Source organism: Tamandua tetradactyla, chromosome 8 (assembly GCF_023851605.1).
Source record: "Tamandua tetradactyla isolate mTamTet1 chromosome 8, mTamTet1.pri, whole genome shotgun sequence".
Taxonomy (NCBI): Eukaryota; Metazoa; Chordata; class Mammalia; order Pilosa; family Myrmecophagidae; genus Tamandua; species Tamandua tetradactyla.
In genome coordinates, this window is record NC_135334.1 from 58,134,439 (window position 1) to 58,149,490 (window position 15,052).

General features: G+C 38.0%; 1 protein-coding gene and 1 pseudogene across 8 annotated transcripts in view; one reads left to right on the forward strand and one right to left on the reverse strand.

Annotated features, from left to right (window-relative positions):
- LOC143644408 (uncharacterized) overlaps window positions 1-15,052 on the forward strand; it is a 168,199-nt gene that overhangs the window by 41,158 nt on the left and 111,989 nt on the right. The window lies entirely within an intron of this gene.
- Window positions 2,729-3,023, reverse strand: LOC143643423 (protein S100-A10 pseudogene; annotated as a pseudogene).

Consider the following 15,052-nt stretch of genomic DNA (forward strand, 5'->3'; position numbering starts at 1 on the left):
TTGCAGTTTCTTATCACTACCAGCGTTCCTGGGTTTGTAGCTGCTTCAGAGCATCTTTGAGCCCAGCATCTTCAAATTTTTCTCTGCTCTGTCTTCACATCTTCTTCTCTCTGTTGTATCAAATCTGCCCCTGCCTCTCTCTTATAATGACACCTGTGACTGCATTTAGGGCCCACCCAGATAATCCAAGATAATCTCCCCATTTTAAGATCCTTAATCATATCCACAAAAGATTTTTTTTCTTTCCCCCAAATAAGGTAACTTTACAGGCTCTAGGAATAGGACTCGAAATCTTTAGGTGGCCATTATTCTGCCTACTATAGCTGCATAGGGCGGGGATGGAGGTACAGATGGATTAGAGGACACTTGGCAGAGACTGTAGACAGAAGCCCCAGCAGAAAGTTTCCTGATCTCTTCAGTGGCCATAAACAAGGTGTAGGGCATTCAAAAGATTGGGATTTTGGCAGCACAGGGAATTTTCAGCTTCTAGTCCACCTGCTTGTCTAATGCTATTTACTCATTATTTTCTATCAATTAAGTTCTTTATTAACCTTGCTTAAAGTGGTCTGTCAACAAAGGTTGGATGAGAACTACCTGTCTCTTTAAGTGCTATCTTTAGGAGTATAGGAGAGGAAATGACCTTATAGGGGTGATCATTCTTTTTTAAAAATGATTTTTTATAGTGACATATATTGAACATAAAATTTCCCATTTTAACCACTGTTAAGTATACAATTCAGCAGTGTTAATGATATTCACAATGTTGTGCTACCATCACCACTCTCCATTAAGGGGTGATAATTATTCATTCATGACTGGTGAAAAGAGGACATTTTGGAGGGAGTATGCCAAACACACCTCCCTGTGTACACACCCTCCTGAAGGTTGTTTGTCATTTTGACTAATTTGGGGGGTTATAAGGATGCTATATTTTCCTCTGAGAGGTCAGAGCACTGTGGAGTGTTTGAGTAGATGAGCATGAAATGCTAGGTGTGGGTGCAGACAGTTACTTTAGCCACCTCCACCCACCAAAAAAGCAAGTATGAAAGAAGAGCAAGATCTTAATTCAAAGAACTTCAGAGATGACTGAGCTGGATTTCCCCAGCCACACCACAAAAGAAACCCTAGGTAAGAGGAAAGGAGGAAATTCTGTGGGTTAATGTCGCCCAGTCCTTACACTGCCTGGGCATTTCCCCCAGAGAGGCCCTGACTACAGAGTGAACATTGTGGGCTATGCTCTTGCTTATCCTCATGGGGATCAGCTATTTTCTGAGTAAGATGGAGAAAGAATCAATATTTAAGTGAAGTGGAGAGGGGATTGTGCTGGTATAGTGACATGACCCCATGTCAGGACATTCTAAGCATGGTCAAGAGGGAAGGAGCTGAGAGCTGGTGGAAGGGAAGAGGAGGAGAACACATGAGCCCCAGAACTCTGTGTCAGCTTTAAAAACTTCATCTAACATTAGATGCCCAAGTGAGGAGGTGGAAGGAACTTCTCCTTTACTAGTCTGTCTCTTCTATCAATCTTCTTTTCTATCCCTAAACTGCATTCATATCAATACTAAATAATCCCAGAGAGAAAATATATATGACAGTGCTTTGTGAACTTTAAATCCCTAATATTTATAATAAGGAATAGCATTTGTTGAGAATTACTTTAGGTAGACATTGATCAAAGCACTATGCATATATTCATCTCACTTAATCCTCATAACAATTTCATGACAAAGGTTTTATTATTACCATTTAACTGATGAGAAAATTCAAGACCTAGTAAGGTTAAGGAACTTGGCCAAAGACAAGATAGTAAATGGGAGCACCAGGATTTGAACCCTTCTATCTCTGGAGCCCAAGCTATAATCATTTTGCTATACTGCAGATTAATACCGGTTTAAATATTTCTTTTCATACGCACTAAATAAGTATAAATGTGGATAGAACAGAGATACTTGCAGAATCTATATTTAATTTTTTAAAAATCAGTGCATAATGGATAAGATCAAATCAATGCAAAGTCCCTTAAAGGAAACAATATGGTCCCCAGGCTAATAGTAGGACCCTGGCCTTCCGTGTCTCTCCTTCACGAGCAGAGTCTTAGGTGGCCTTATTCATCACTGGTTTACACTGAAATACCCTGAAGATGGAGATGCCTATCTCTCAACTCCACTGTCTCACAGGCTCTGCTCTGTTTTCCTGTTGTTGCTCCCAGTGATATTCCCTGGGATTTAACACTACCCAATTGAGTTCAGGCCTCCTTTCTTCATCCTCATTGCCCTCCTCACTGAGGCTGCTCTCCCTCAAGTAATGGGGGCTGGGTGGAGCGGTACTGGGCAGGCAGAATTACAACTGCTTTCTCCCAAATTGGCTGATCCTGCTCGTGGGCTTTCATGGATTCCCTACAGTTAAATTTTTATTAGACCCATGTGCTGGTTTGAAACTGTTAAATATCCCAGAGAAATCCATGCTCTTTTTTTTTTTTTAGATATTAAAAAAGAAATTGGTTTATTGAGGGCAAGAGGATACAAACAATATAAAAATTGAAAGCTCATCTGACATGTAATTGACTTTTCTTTCACTGCTGGATTTTTTGTACATTTTCTAAGGACCCAATCTGTTCTGAAATCCTTCTGCAAAGGGTAGTTGTGGGGCACATACTTTAAGTGACTCTTGGGATAATTCTTATGAGGATGGGTTGGGGGTGTAGAATTAATTCCTCAATTAATTCTGCCTACTTCTTTCCCTTCTGCTTCATGTGTACTACGAAATAGTCATTGCATGCGATGGTGAGCCCAGCAATTAGCGAAAAGAAGCTCTGGAAGCCCACTTTGCCATCTCGACACTGGTCCAGATCTTTCATTATTTTGTCCACAGCCAGAGGGTCTTTTTGATTTTCAAAAAATCTGGGGAACTCCTTTTTCATGACTACCCTCAGGTCCTCCTTTGTTAAGTAGCCTTTATCCCCGGTGAATTTGTGAAATGTAAACATCATAGTTTCCATGGCATGCTCCATTTGAGATGGCATTTTGGTGAGGTCTGTTGAAACCTTGGCTGGAGGCGCGGCGGTGGTGGGAGTAGGGTCTCGGGAGTGGGGTCACCGAGCCAGTCAACCCATGCTCTTTTAATCCAATCTTATGGGGGCAGACCTATTGTTAGATGGGTTGTTTCCATGGAGATGTGACCCTGAGTATTCAAGGTGGGTCTTAATCCACTTACTGGAGTCCTCTAATAAGGAGACATTTTGGAGAAAATATAGACGCCTGAAGACAGAAAATACCCTAGGAGATGCTAAGCTAAGAGATGAAATCCAGAGTTTGCCCTGGAGAAGTTAAGAGAGGACCGATAGGACACAGAGAGAAAGCCACTGGAATCAGAAGCTGAAAGCAATGAACTGGGAGCAAGGACCAGCAGATGCCAGCCATGTGCCTTCCCAGCTGACAGGTGTTCCAGATGTTAGCAGCCTTTCTTCAGAGTCCAGGTATCATTTTGTTGATGCCTTATTTCAAATATTTTCATGGCCTTAGAACTGTACACTTGTAACCTCATAAATCCCTTTTGTAAAAGCCAATCCATTTCTGGTATATTGTATTTCAACAGCTTTAGAAAACCAAAACAACCCATACTGTCAGTTTCTTGTCAAAGGACATTTACTTCCCTCCAGCCAGTTAGAGAATGTTTGAGTTGTGCTACTCAGTGTCTGACAAAAGAAAATTCCTACCCATTAATGGTAACTACTGTTCCAGGATTGAGCTAGAGCATCTGATCCCTTTCTTGTGTCCCTGGACATTCTTCTTCTTCCAGTATATTCTGCTACTAGCTCCCCAAGGTGGTCAGTTAAGAATTCATACACATAGAACCCTAGCACCTATCTCCAACTTGCTCATGAGGAGAAAAGAGAAGTTAAAGAATAGGATCCAAGGAAAGAGGAATTCAAATAAATCATTCCACATGGACTCCAGAGTTTTGAGTCTGTCTGTGAATCATTCTCCTTGCCTATGGACTGGTTAGTGCCTTGCCCCAGTTAGTGCTGGAGTGCTGGGACACCCTTGGGAGGAAATTTGCATGCCTTATAGAGAATAGGGTATATATAATGCAATCCTCTCACTCCTGAAATAGGTGCACCACCATATCTACTTATGGTGTTTGAGAATTACCTAGATAATTTCTCTGGCCTTGTAATGGGAGAAAAAAAATAACCTCATTTTGGCCTAATAATCTTGGAATCTAATTTTGAATTTGACTCTGATTTACCTTCCTGCTTTCAATGCAGTATTATTCATACACAAGCTGGCGTTCACAATGGCACAGTTAATTAAATAATTGCTAACACTCTACATCATGCTATTTAACAATAACAGGAGATTGAGAGAATGGCCTAAACATCATAAGTCAAGAAAACTAGTCCCCCAAAAGGCCGACTTGATTTATCCAGCTTGATTGCCAGGTAATAAAATCTAACACTTCTCCACCTCACTTAGTGCTCAGATTCCATCATAAAAGTAAATTAAGACTACTGAATTAGTATAGAGAAGTTGACCCAGTTATTATTATTGTCTTAAGAATAATCTACTAGGTTAAAATGAGCATTTTGTCATACAATTCAACAACAAAAGAACAAACAAACCAATTATAAAATGTGCTAAAGATATGAATAGGCATTTTTTCTGAAGAACAAATACAGATGGCTCAAAAGCACTTGAAGAGAGGCTCATTTTCATGAGCAATGAGGAAAATGCAAATCAAGACTACAATGAGATACCACCTCACATCTATAAGAATGGCTGCTGTTAAACAAACAGGAAACTACAAATGTTGGAGAGGATGTGGAGAAATTGGGACACTTATGAACTGCTGGTGGGAATGTATAATGATACAACCACTATGGAGGATAGTTTGATGGTTCCTTAGGAAACTAAATATTGAGTTGCCCTGTGACCCAGCAATAGTATCACTTGGCATATACCCAGAAAAGCTGAAAGCAGTGACACAAACAGACATTTGCACAATTCTGTTCAAAGCAGCATTATTCACAATTGCCGAAAGAAGGAAACAATCCAAATGCCCATCAACAGATGAGTAGATTAACAAAATGTCATATATACATACAATGGAATATTATGCAGCAGTAAAGATGAAATGATGTCCTGAAGCACATGACAAGATGGATGAACCTTGAAGACATATGCTAAGTGAAATAAGCCACACACAAAAGGATAGATACTGTAGGACTCCACTTTTATGACCATGGTAAAGGTAAAATCAGAGGCTTATAATACAGAATATAAGGGACTTAGAGATACATAGAAGCTAGAGATGGGTGAATAGTTAGCTAATGTGGTTGAACTCAAATTTAAGGGAATAAATAGAAGTGAAAGCAGTTTTCTAGTGGGTCTATAAGTGATATTACCATATTGAAGGTGAACATGATTGAAATGGGTTGTATAGATCTATGTGTCCCACTGATTAATACTAGAAATATAAATAAGTTCTTGCAAGAACTACTTCAAAGGTATGATTTGTGTACAAGGAGTGTTTGTTTAAGTCCAGAGTACAGGGGGGAAACATGCTATTGCATGCTATGGGCTATGTTTAACAGGGAAACATCAGCAGTACCACAGAAACAGCAGGGGTAAATACTTGGGGGAGGGACAAGAGTTATGGGGAGATTTAGATTTCCTATTTGGTGAGGGTGTGTTTGTTGGTTATCTTTCTCTTGGGAACAATGAAATTATCTAAAATTGAGAGTGTTGACGCACTGTGGACTTTGGGCATTATACATGATGCCTAATAAATGCAGGTGGCTGAAGGATGCACTGACTGAGAAGTAGATTGGTAAACAATGGTGTATACATATGGCCACATATTGTGCTGCTACAAAAAGGAACGAAATGGTGAGACATGCAATGATGTGAATGAACCTGTGGGACATTTGGTGAGGTAAAATAAGCCGGAAATGAATCATTGTGTGGTCTCCTTTAGAAAATGCTTATAGAAAAACAGGGCCTAGATTGTAAGCTCTTATAGCAGACACATTTAGTCTGGAGTAATAATTATTATTCCTGGATTTTGAAAAGCTGTTTTATATGTCTATAACCTGGTATTCAGAGGTAAGAACAAAGCCAGTCAGGTTGGGATTAAGGTAATTCACAACACAGGGGTAAGGAAAACATTGTCTATGTTTTAGAACTGCACCTACTCTTTGAGACCAAAGGAATTATTTTTTCTGGAACCTAAATTTTCTGTAGCACATAATAAAACTCAACCTGTCTGGATAGCTCATTTGGACAATCACAACAGGGAGCCCAGAATAAGTATGAGGTCCATTAATCCTGTATAGCTTAATGTAATGCCTGGATACATCCTAGAATATATTAAGCAGATAATCAGAAAGTACTGGCAAACTCCCTTGAGGGATGGGAGAAAAAATATGGAACTATTAAACTTTACCACCAGTGAAACCCCAGATATTGTGTCAAACATTAAAGACACCCAAATCAATAGGCCAAGTCCTTGATCTTGAGGCTTAATCTTCTGAAGCTTGTGTATATAGTGGAGAAGCTTAGCCTACCAATAAGTATGCCTAAGAGTTACTTCTGGAGGACCTCTTTTGTTGCTCAGATGTGGCCTCACTCTCTCTAAGCCCAACTCTACAAGTGAAATCATTGCCCCAAAAAGTCAATTGTGATGATAAAAAAATATTTATTCCTTCAAGTTTCGTATGTTCTGGAGGAGCTAGAAGGAAAAATATGAGCTGATGGTATGGTAGCCCATGACAAACTCTGGGATCTGTCCTGTGACTACTTGTTGAAGAGTGCTTTGAAAACTATTGCTTTTTTCTTTCTTTGCTTTGTATATATGTTATATTATACAATAAAAAAAAGTTTTTTTTTTTAAATGAGCATTTTGATACTCTATGCCATGTGAGCTCAGTTTCTTGAATGGCCTTTTTTGGCTGTGGGTAATGATTTTATTTTTTAAATTGATATATGTTATATATTCACATACCATTTATCCATCCGAAGTGTACAATCAGTGGCTCACAATATCATCATATAGTTATGAATTTATCATCATAATCAACTTTTTCTTTCTTTTTTGTGAAAAATAAATATATACAAAAAAGCAACAAATTTCAAAGCACATCGCAACAATTAATTGTGGAAAAGATTTCAGAGTTTGGTATGGGCCACAACTCCACAATTTTAGGTTTTTACCTCCAGTTGTTTCAAGATACTGGAGACTAAAAGAAATATCAGTATAATAATTCAGCAATCGTAGCCCTTTGTTAAACCCTATGTTCTGTGTATAACTCTACCATCACCTTTGATCTTTCTCCCACTCTTTAGGGGTATTTGAGCTGTGCTTATTCTAACATTTTCATGTTGGAAGGGGCTGTTGATAATGTGGGATAGGGGGATGGAACTAGTTGATATTCTGGAGAGGCTGGCCCCCTCTGCATTTCAGGACTTATCTTGTCCAGGGATCCATCTGGAGGTTGTAGGTTCTGGAAAGCTACCCTCCCAGTGCATGGAACCTTTGTAGAATCTTACATAATGCACTAGGTGTTCTTTAGGATTGGCAAGAATGGTTTTGGTTGAGGTTTGGCAGGCTATGATAGAATATCTAACAGAAGCTTGCATAAAAGTGACCTCCAGAGTAACCTCTTGACTCTACTTGAAATCTCTTGGCCAGTGATAACCTTATATGACTACACTTCTTTCCCTCTTTTGGTTAGAATGGCATTGTTGATCCCATGGTGCCAGAGCAAGACTCATACCTGGGAGTCATCTCTCACTCCACCAGGGAAACTTTCACCCCTGGATGTTATGTCCCACATAGGGGAGAGGGCAGTGATTTCACTTACAGAGTTGGGCTTAGAGAGAGAGAGAGGCCATATCTGAGCAACAAAAGAGGTCCTCCAGAAGTAACTCTTAGGCGTATCTATAGGCAATCTAAGTTTCTCCACTACAGACATAAGCTTTAGAAGAGCAAGCCTCAAGATCAAGGGTTTGCACGTTTTATCTTAATCCCATTTTGTAAAGGCAGCCATTTCTTCTACTCACTATTCAGTATTATATGTTTGAAACTGTATCTTCCTGGGGATGAAATTCAATCAAGAGTGGTTATTAAGCTGGATTAGGTGGAGATGTGTCTCCACCCATTTGGGTGGGTCTTGATTAGTTTACTGGAATCCTATAATAGAGGAAACATTTTGGAGAATGAGGGAGATTCTGAGAGAGCAGAACAACATAGCCATGAGAAGCAGAGTCCACCAGGCAGTGACCTTTGAAGATGAAGAAGGAAAATGCCTCCCAGAGATCTTCATGAAACAGGAAGCCAGGAGAGAAAGCTAACAGATGATGCCGTGTTCGCTACGTGCCCTTCCAGTTGAGAGAGAAACCCTGACTGTGTTTGCCAATTGCCTTTCCACTTGAGAGAGAAACCCTGAACTTCATCAGCTTCTTGAATCAAGGTATCTTTCCCTGGATGCCTGAGATTGGACATTTCTATGGACTCGTTTCAATAGGGATGTTTCTATGGCCTAAAAACTGTTAACTTGCAACTTATTAAACTCCCCTTTTTAAAAGCAAAAAAAGATCAAGGGCATCCCCTATTGATTTAGGTGTCCCTAATGTTTAACACAGTATCAGGGAGTTCCCTGGTGGTAAAGTTTAATAATTCCATATTTTTTCTCCCATGCCTCAAGGAACTTTGTGAATGGCCATTTTTTAATTATTCAAATATGGCGTTACTCAAAGGAATGTTATTACTGCAGGGTGCTGAAAATAGATGATAATTAATATTTTAAAATTTCAACTTATGTGTGAGACTAAAGCAAAAAATGTTTATTTGGTACAAAATTTATGTTTTGACTAGTGCATCTCCTAATATAACTTATGTAGATAGTTGGTTGAACAAACAACGTAAGTACATGGAACCTTGGGTAGGACATGAGTTTTGTTGGTTTGTCCAGAGTGATGCCCCGATGAATCCCAGAGTGATTTGATCAGTGAGTGGAAAAGTATTTGCAAGGTCCGCTTTGGGGAATGGTGAGAATGGGGGCAAATTCAACCTTCCCAAGTTGAATTTTTTATATTCTCACAAGCAGTGTGGACAACCAAAGCTGTAGGCTGAGCCCCCAGTCTTGGGGTTTGTTCAAATGAAACTTAACCCCCCAAGGATAGGCTAAGCCTACTTAAAATTAGGCCTAAGAGTCACCCCCAAGAGAACCTCTTTTGTTGCTCAGATGTGGCCTCTCTCTCCAGCCAACGCAACAAGCAAACTCACCACCCTCCCCCTGTCTACGTGGGGCATGACTCCCAGGGCTGTAGATCTTCCTGGCAATGTGGGACAGAGATTCTGGAATGAGCTGAGACTCAGCATCAAGGAATTGAGAAAAACTCCTGAATGAGCTGAGACCCAGCATCAAGGGATTGAGAAAACCTTCTCGACCAAAAGGGGAAGAATGAAATGAGACAAAGTGTCAATGGCTGAGAGATTCCAAACAGAGTCGAGAGGTTATCCTGGAGGTTATTCTTACGCATTAAGTAGATATCACCTTATTATTCAAGGTGTAATGGAGAGGCTGGAGGGAACTGCCTGAAAATGTAGAGCTGTGTTCCAGAAGCCATGTTTCTTGATGATGATTATATAATGATATAGCTTTCCCAATGTGACTGCGTGATTGTGAAAACCTTGTGTCTGATGCTCCTTTTATCTACCTTGTCAACAGATGAGTAGAACAAATGGAATAAAAATAAATAATAGGGGGAACAAATGGTAAAATAAATTTAGTTTGAAATGCTAGTGATGAATGAAAGAGAGGGGTAAGGGGTATGGTATGTATAATCTTTTTTTTTCTCTGTTATCATTTTATTTCTTTTTCTAAATTGATGTAAATGTTCTAAGAAATGATTATGATGATGAATATGCAACTATGTGATGATATTGTGAATTACTGATCATATATGTAGAACGGAATGAGCATATATTAAGAATGTTTGTGTTTCTTGTAATATATATTTTTTAATTTAAAAAAAGAAGTAGCCTCTAATAAGGATTAACAGGATACTGTTTATTAAAGCTTAAAGGCATCTTTTATTTTTAAAAAAAAGAGTAAAGGCAAAATTGGAACTACTATGGAACAACTGAAAACATAATGGTAAGTTATGTTTTCCATTGTCAGCTTGAACTGTTTATTTGAAATCATCTGCCCTGCCTTAAATTTATACTTAGCAATATTAATATGTATATTTGTCTTATGTCAAATATTTGAATTTTAATATGTGGACCTTCAAATGGCAATTTTCACATGATGACTGATGTAACTTGAGACCCAAGGTCTCAAGTTAAGTGGCAACTGCCTTTTACAAAAAGATGAGACCCTATTTAAGTGAATCATTAGATTCAATATAGATCAAGAACAGAGTTTCTTATTTGTTCCCTCTATACTTAGCAAATTATAGGTGCTCTCATAGCACACATTCTAATAAGAAAAGTAAGAGAGATAGGATAAAGAACTAGACCAAACGGACATAATATTTAATGACAGGAAAGACAGGAGTAATACAATCAAGAATGCAAACTTAGACTCTTAGACCAGAGGCTGAGTTGTATAATACCTCTATGGTGAAAGAAAACTAATCAGCATCAAGTAAGGAAAACATAAGCTCTCTTAAAATTCAGTAGAGCAACTACAATTAAAGAATTACTATTTATCCAGTGTCTAATAAGTGCTAAACACTTAGCATCTCATTTAGTCCGTAACAGTCTCACATTATAGGTGGGGACTCATGCAGGCAAGGAGTTTAGTAACATTTTTTCCACTGCCTTTTGGTAGAGGTAGGATTTTAATCTGGTTTGTTCATATTATAGGACTCCTTCCAAAAGAAACACTGGCAATTTCTCTACTGCAAACAGCTTTAATGTAAAATAATAATAATAATAATAATAATAATAATAATAATAATAATAATAGTCCTTCATGTGGCAATAAAGACATATGCTCCTGTTAAAAAAATATATATATATATGGCATTACTTATCCATACGATATATATTTGCTGACTACCTGCTTAGCCTTATGATGTGTTCTTTAAAATAATCCAAGAGATACTGTAGTGTTAGGAAAGGGTCTGACTTTGAATAAAGACACAATTGGGTCCAAATCCTGGTGCTTCTATCCATTAGCAATATGATCTTGAACCTTGTACTTGCTGAATGTCAGTTTGCTTCTCTATCAGAATGATGGTGGGGTGCTGGGGGATTATTTTCAAGACTGATATTAGGACTAAGAATTAAATAGCATTGTATAGATCAGGTATATAGATACATAAAGTACCAGGAATATGGTTGGTATTCATTAAATATAATAGTACAATTAGTGGTTCACTGATTATAACAGTAATCCTACAGATTATAATAGTATATTTCCCTAATAGTAACCTACAGATTTTTTTGAAGAGAAATTTACCATCACTTTGACACTAAATATAACAATAGAGGATTGACTCTCTCTCTCAGCTAACACTACAGGCAAACTCACTGCCGTCCCCCTCTCTACGTGGGACATGACTCCCAGGGATGTGGACTTTCCTGGCAACATGGTACAGAAATCCTAGAATGAGCTGAGACTCAGCACCAAGAGATTGAGAAAACCTTCTCAACCAAAAGGGGGAAGAGAGAAATGAGACAAAATAAAGTATCAATGGCTGAAAGATTCCAAACAGAGTCAAGAGGTTATCCTGGAGGTTATTCGTATACATTAATAGATATCACCTTTTTAGTTAAGGCATAACAGAGAGGCTGGAGGGAAGTGCCTGAAAATGTAGCGCTGTGTTCCAGTAGCCATGTTTCTTGAAGATGATTGTATAATGATATAGCTTTCGCAATGTGACTGTGTGATTGTGAAAACCTTGTGTCTGATGCTTCTTTTATATACCTTATGGACAGATGAGTAAAACATATGGATTAAAAATAAATAGATAATAGGGAGAGCAAATGTTGAAATAAATTTAGTATATTGAAATGCTAGTGATCAATGAAAGGGAGGGGTAAGGGGTATGGTATATATGAATTTTTTTTCTGTTTTCTTTTTATTTCTTTTTCTGAATTGATGCAAATGTTCTAAGAAATGATCACGATGATGAATATACAACTGTGTGATAAAAAAGTTCATATTGTATGTTGATTGGTTTTATTAATAAAAATTTTTTTAAAATAGAGGGCCGAGTATATAGCAAGCACTCAGTAAATTTTTGTCAAATAAACAGATACAGGACATTTTGGATATTTTAAAACAGTAGCAGCAACATATAGACAAAGAATAGATGATCACTTATATACCTTGCAAGTAGAGTTGAGTGGCTGGCTTGCTCCCAAATATCTCCTCTCTCACCTGCCTTAAAATTCCATTGATAAGATCATGGAATAGAGACTGTCATTCATTCATTCATTCAACACACATGAATTGAAGAACCCATGGTACAACAGTCGAGGTTTTATAAAGACTCAGTCCCATGTTCCTCTCCTAAGAGGGCTTGTAATTTATAGAAAAACATGAAAACAAAGTGCTTACTATTGTATGTGTTAACACAAGTAAGGGCATTTCTCTCAGATTTATAGTTAATATTCATAGTTGGTATTCATGAATTAGTCTTCTAAACCTCTTCCACTATCATATTAGTAAAAGTTAGACTGATAAGTTCGAAGGGTTTTGGGTTTGGCTCATTCCTTTTGCTGGAATGACTTTTTCCCCTTGGAAAACCAGTCATTCATTCTTCAACACACAACTTAAATCTCCAATGTGAAGCCCATCCAATACCTCCAGGTTCATATCTCCTTTCTACTCCTAACCCATCCAATGGTTCTCAAATACATATTAAAATCCCCAAAGAAGGTTTAGAAATTGGTAGAGTCCTACCCAGAAAATTACTGAATTATGACCATTAATTATGTCAATTAGGTGACACATAAGCATTTTTAATTTTTAAATCTTCACAGATGGTTATGATGGGGGAGAGAATCATTGTTGCAGAGAATCACTGTTAACATTTATTGACTGGTAGCATAAACAGAATTAGAATTACTGGAGAGTAAAGAGTGAACCTTTTTACTTTTGTTTCCCTAATTCCTAACATGTTGTAAGCTCAGAAAATGTTGAATCTATTGAATGAATTGACAAGGAGACAGAGCTAGAAAGGACAGAATAAGCTTTCATGAGGGACTTGTTCTGGATGGTGCAGGGGAGAAGTGAGGTGGGTGGGTAACGTGAGGGTGTGAGTCCCAAAGGGGAGCAAGCCTAGAGTGAATAGGGTCTCAGGGGCACTACAAAAGAAGAGGTGTGCATCAAACAGTAACTTGGTCTAGTCTATGTTCCCTTTTTTCTTTAAACTGCAAATTTTATTGAGATATATTCACATACCATGTAATTCATGCAAAGTATACAGTGTCTCACACTATCATCATGTAATTGTACAGTCATCATCACAGTCAATTTTAGAATATCTTCATTACTCCAAAAAAGAAAAATAACAAATAGACATAAAAAAAAAAAGAAAACCCAAAACACCCCACATTCTTTATTCCCCCTTATTATTGACCCCTACCTAGTATTGGTGTGGCGCATTTGTTACTGTTGATGAAAGAATATTAAGATATTAATGCTAATTATAGTCTGCAGTTTGCAATAGATACTTTTCCCCTCATATACCACTCTATTATTAATCCTTTGTCTATGTGTTAGTCTTCATTCCTTTGACATAAGTTTGCAATGGGATGCTGTTTGAATAATCATCTAGTCAGGACTGGGATCTTAATAGGAAATAGAAGATAGAGTTGCTGACCAGAAGAAGTTTAAAATCTAGCTAAGACCCATGAAACAACTGAAAAACATTCACGGAGCAACAAAGCAATTAAATTTAATGGTTACCATTTGTTCAGTGCTTACGACATGCCAGTCTTTACATTAAGCACTTACGAACATAACTTATTTGAAAACTATTACTATTGCTGCTGATGAGGAAATACAGGCTGGGGGAAGATGAGCAACTTCCAAAGTTATACAGCCAAAAAGTGGTGGAAACTGGATTTGGACCCTAGTTTGGCTGACTTACAAGGCTGTGCTTTTGTAGACTACACCACACAGCCTCCTCCCTCAAATCAACCTTCTGCATAGCTTCTGGCCTAAGTCATTACCTAAAAGGCAAGTTTTACCATGTCTTCAAGACTTAAAATCCTGTGGCTCTCCACTGCCTTAGGAGATGTTTGAAAAATGCAGTGTCTGGCAGAACCAACTAGAGAAATAACTAAGTAAGGTGGGGTTGGTGTTGGTTTCCAACAGCAGGGAGTTTTACTCTAAGATTTGAAGGAGATAAGAATTATAGAGAACAGCATAACTACTAAATCTAGACTTGGAATGTTTGAGGAAAAAAGACCCAGATCAAACTCCTATACCTGCTAAAGCTGTTATTATTCCTAACTTTTTCTGATTATAACACACACATTCAGAGAATCGGTGAAGTTCTGCTAGATACTATTTTTTCACCATATAGTTCGAGCAGTAAGATTAAAATAATATATTTAACCAGAAGTTCCTTCCAGTACAGGGTGTATCTTAACAGAGGAAAAATCCTATGTTCTGTTCTCTGGTAATCCTATTAAGCATTATGAAATCTGGGACAGAAAGTTATAAAAACTGAAATAGTAAAGGTTTAAATGAGTGTTGACTTCAACCAACAATTCACATCCATTCAGATGTTACATATGTAACTTCGCAAGATATATTTGATGCCTCTGCTGTGGGCAAGGGTTAGTCCAGGAGGCCCTGCAGCTCTTAGCAATTTTGTCTTCACTTTGAGTTTGTCTTTCCTTACTTTTTGTATTATGTGGTCTTGTCTCACGATGGCACCATTGTGTCATATGTACAGGCTAGTTACAGCTTACTTAACTGTTATTTTTAGCCCTCTCTCCTGGCAGACTAGACCCAGAAGTTACCTCCCCTTCCCCCACCCTGCAATTTTAGAATGGCTGGTAAATATCTTATCAGGAGATACTA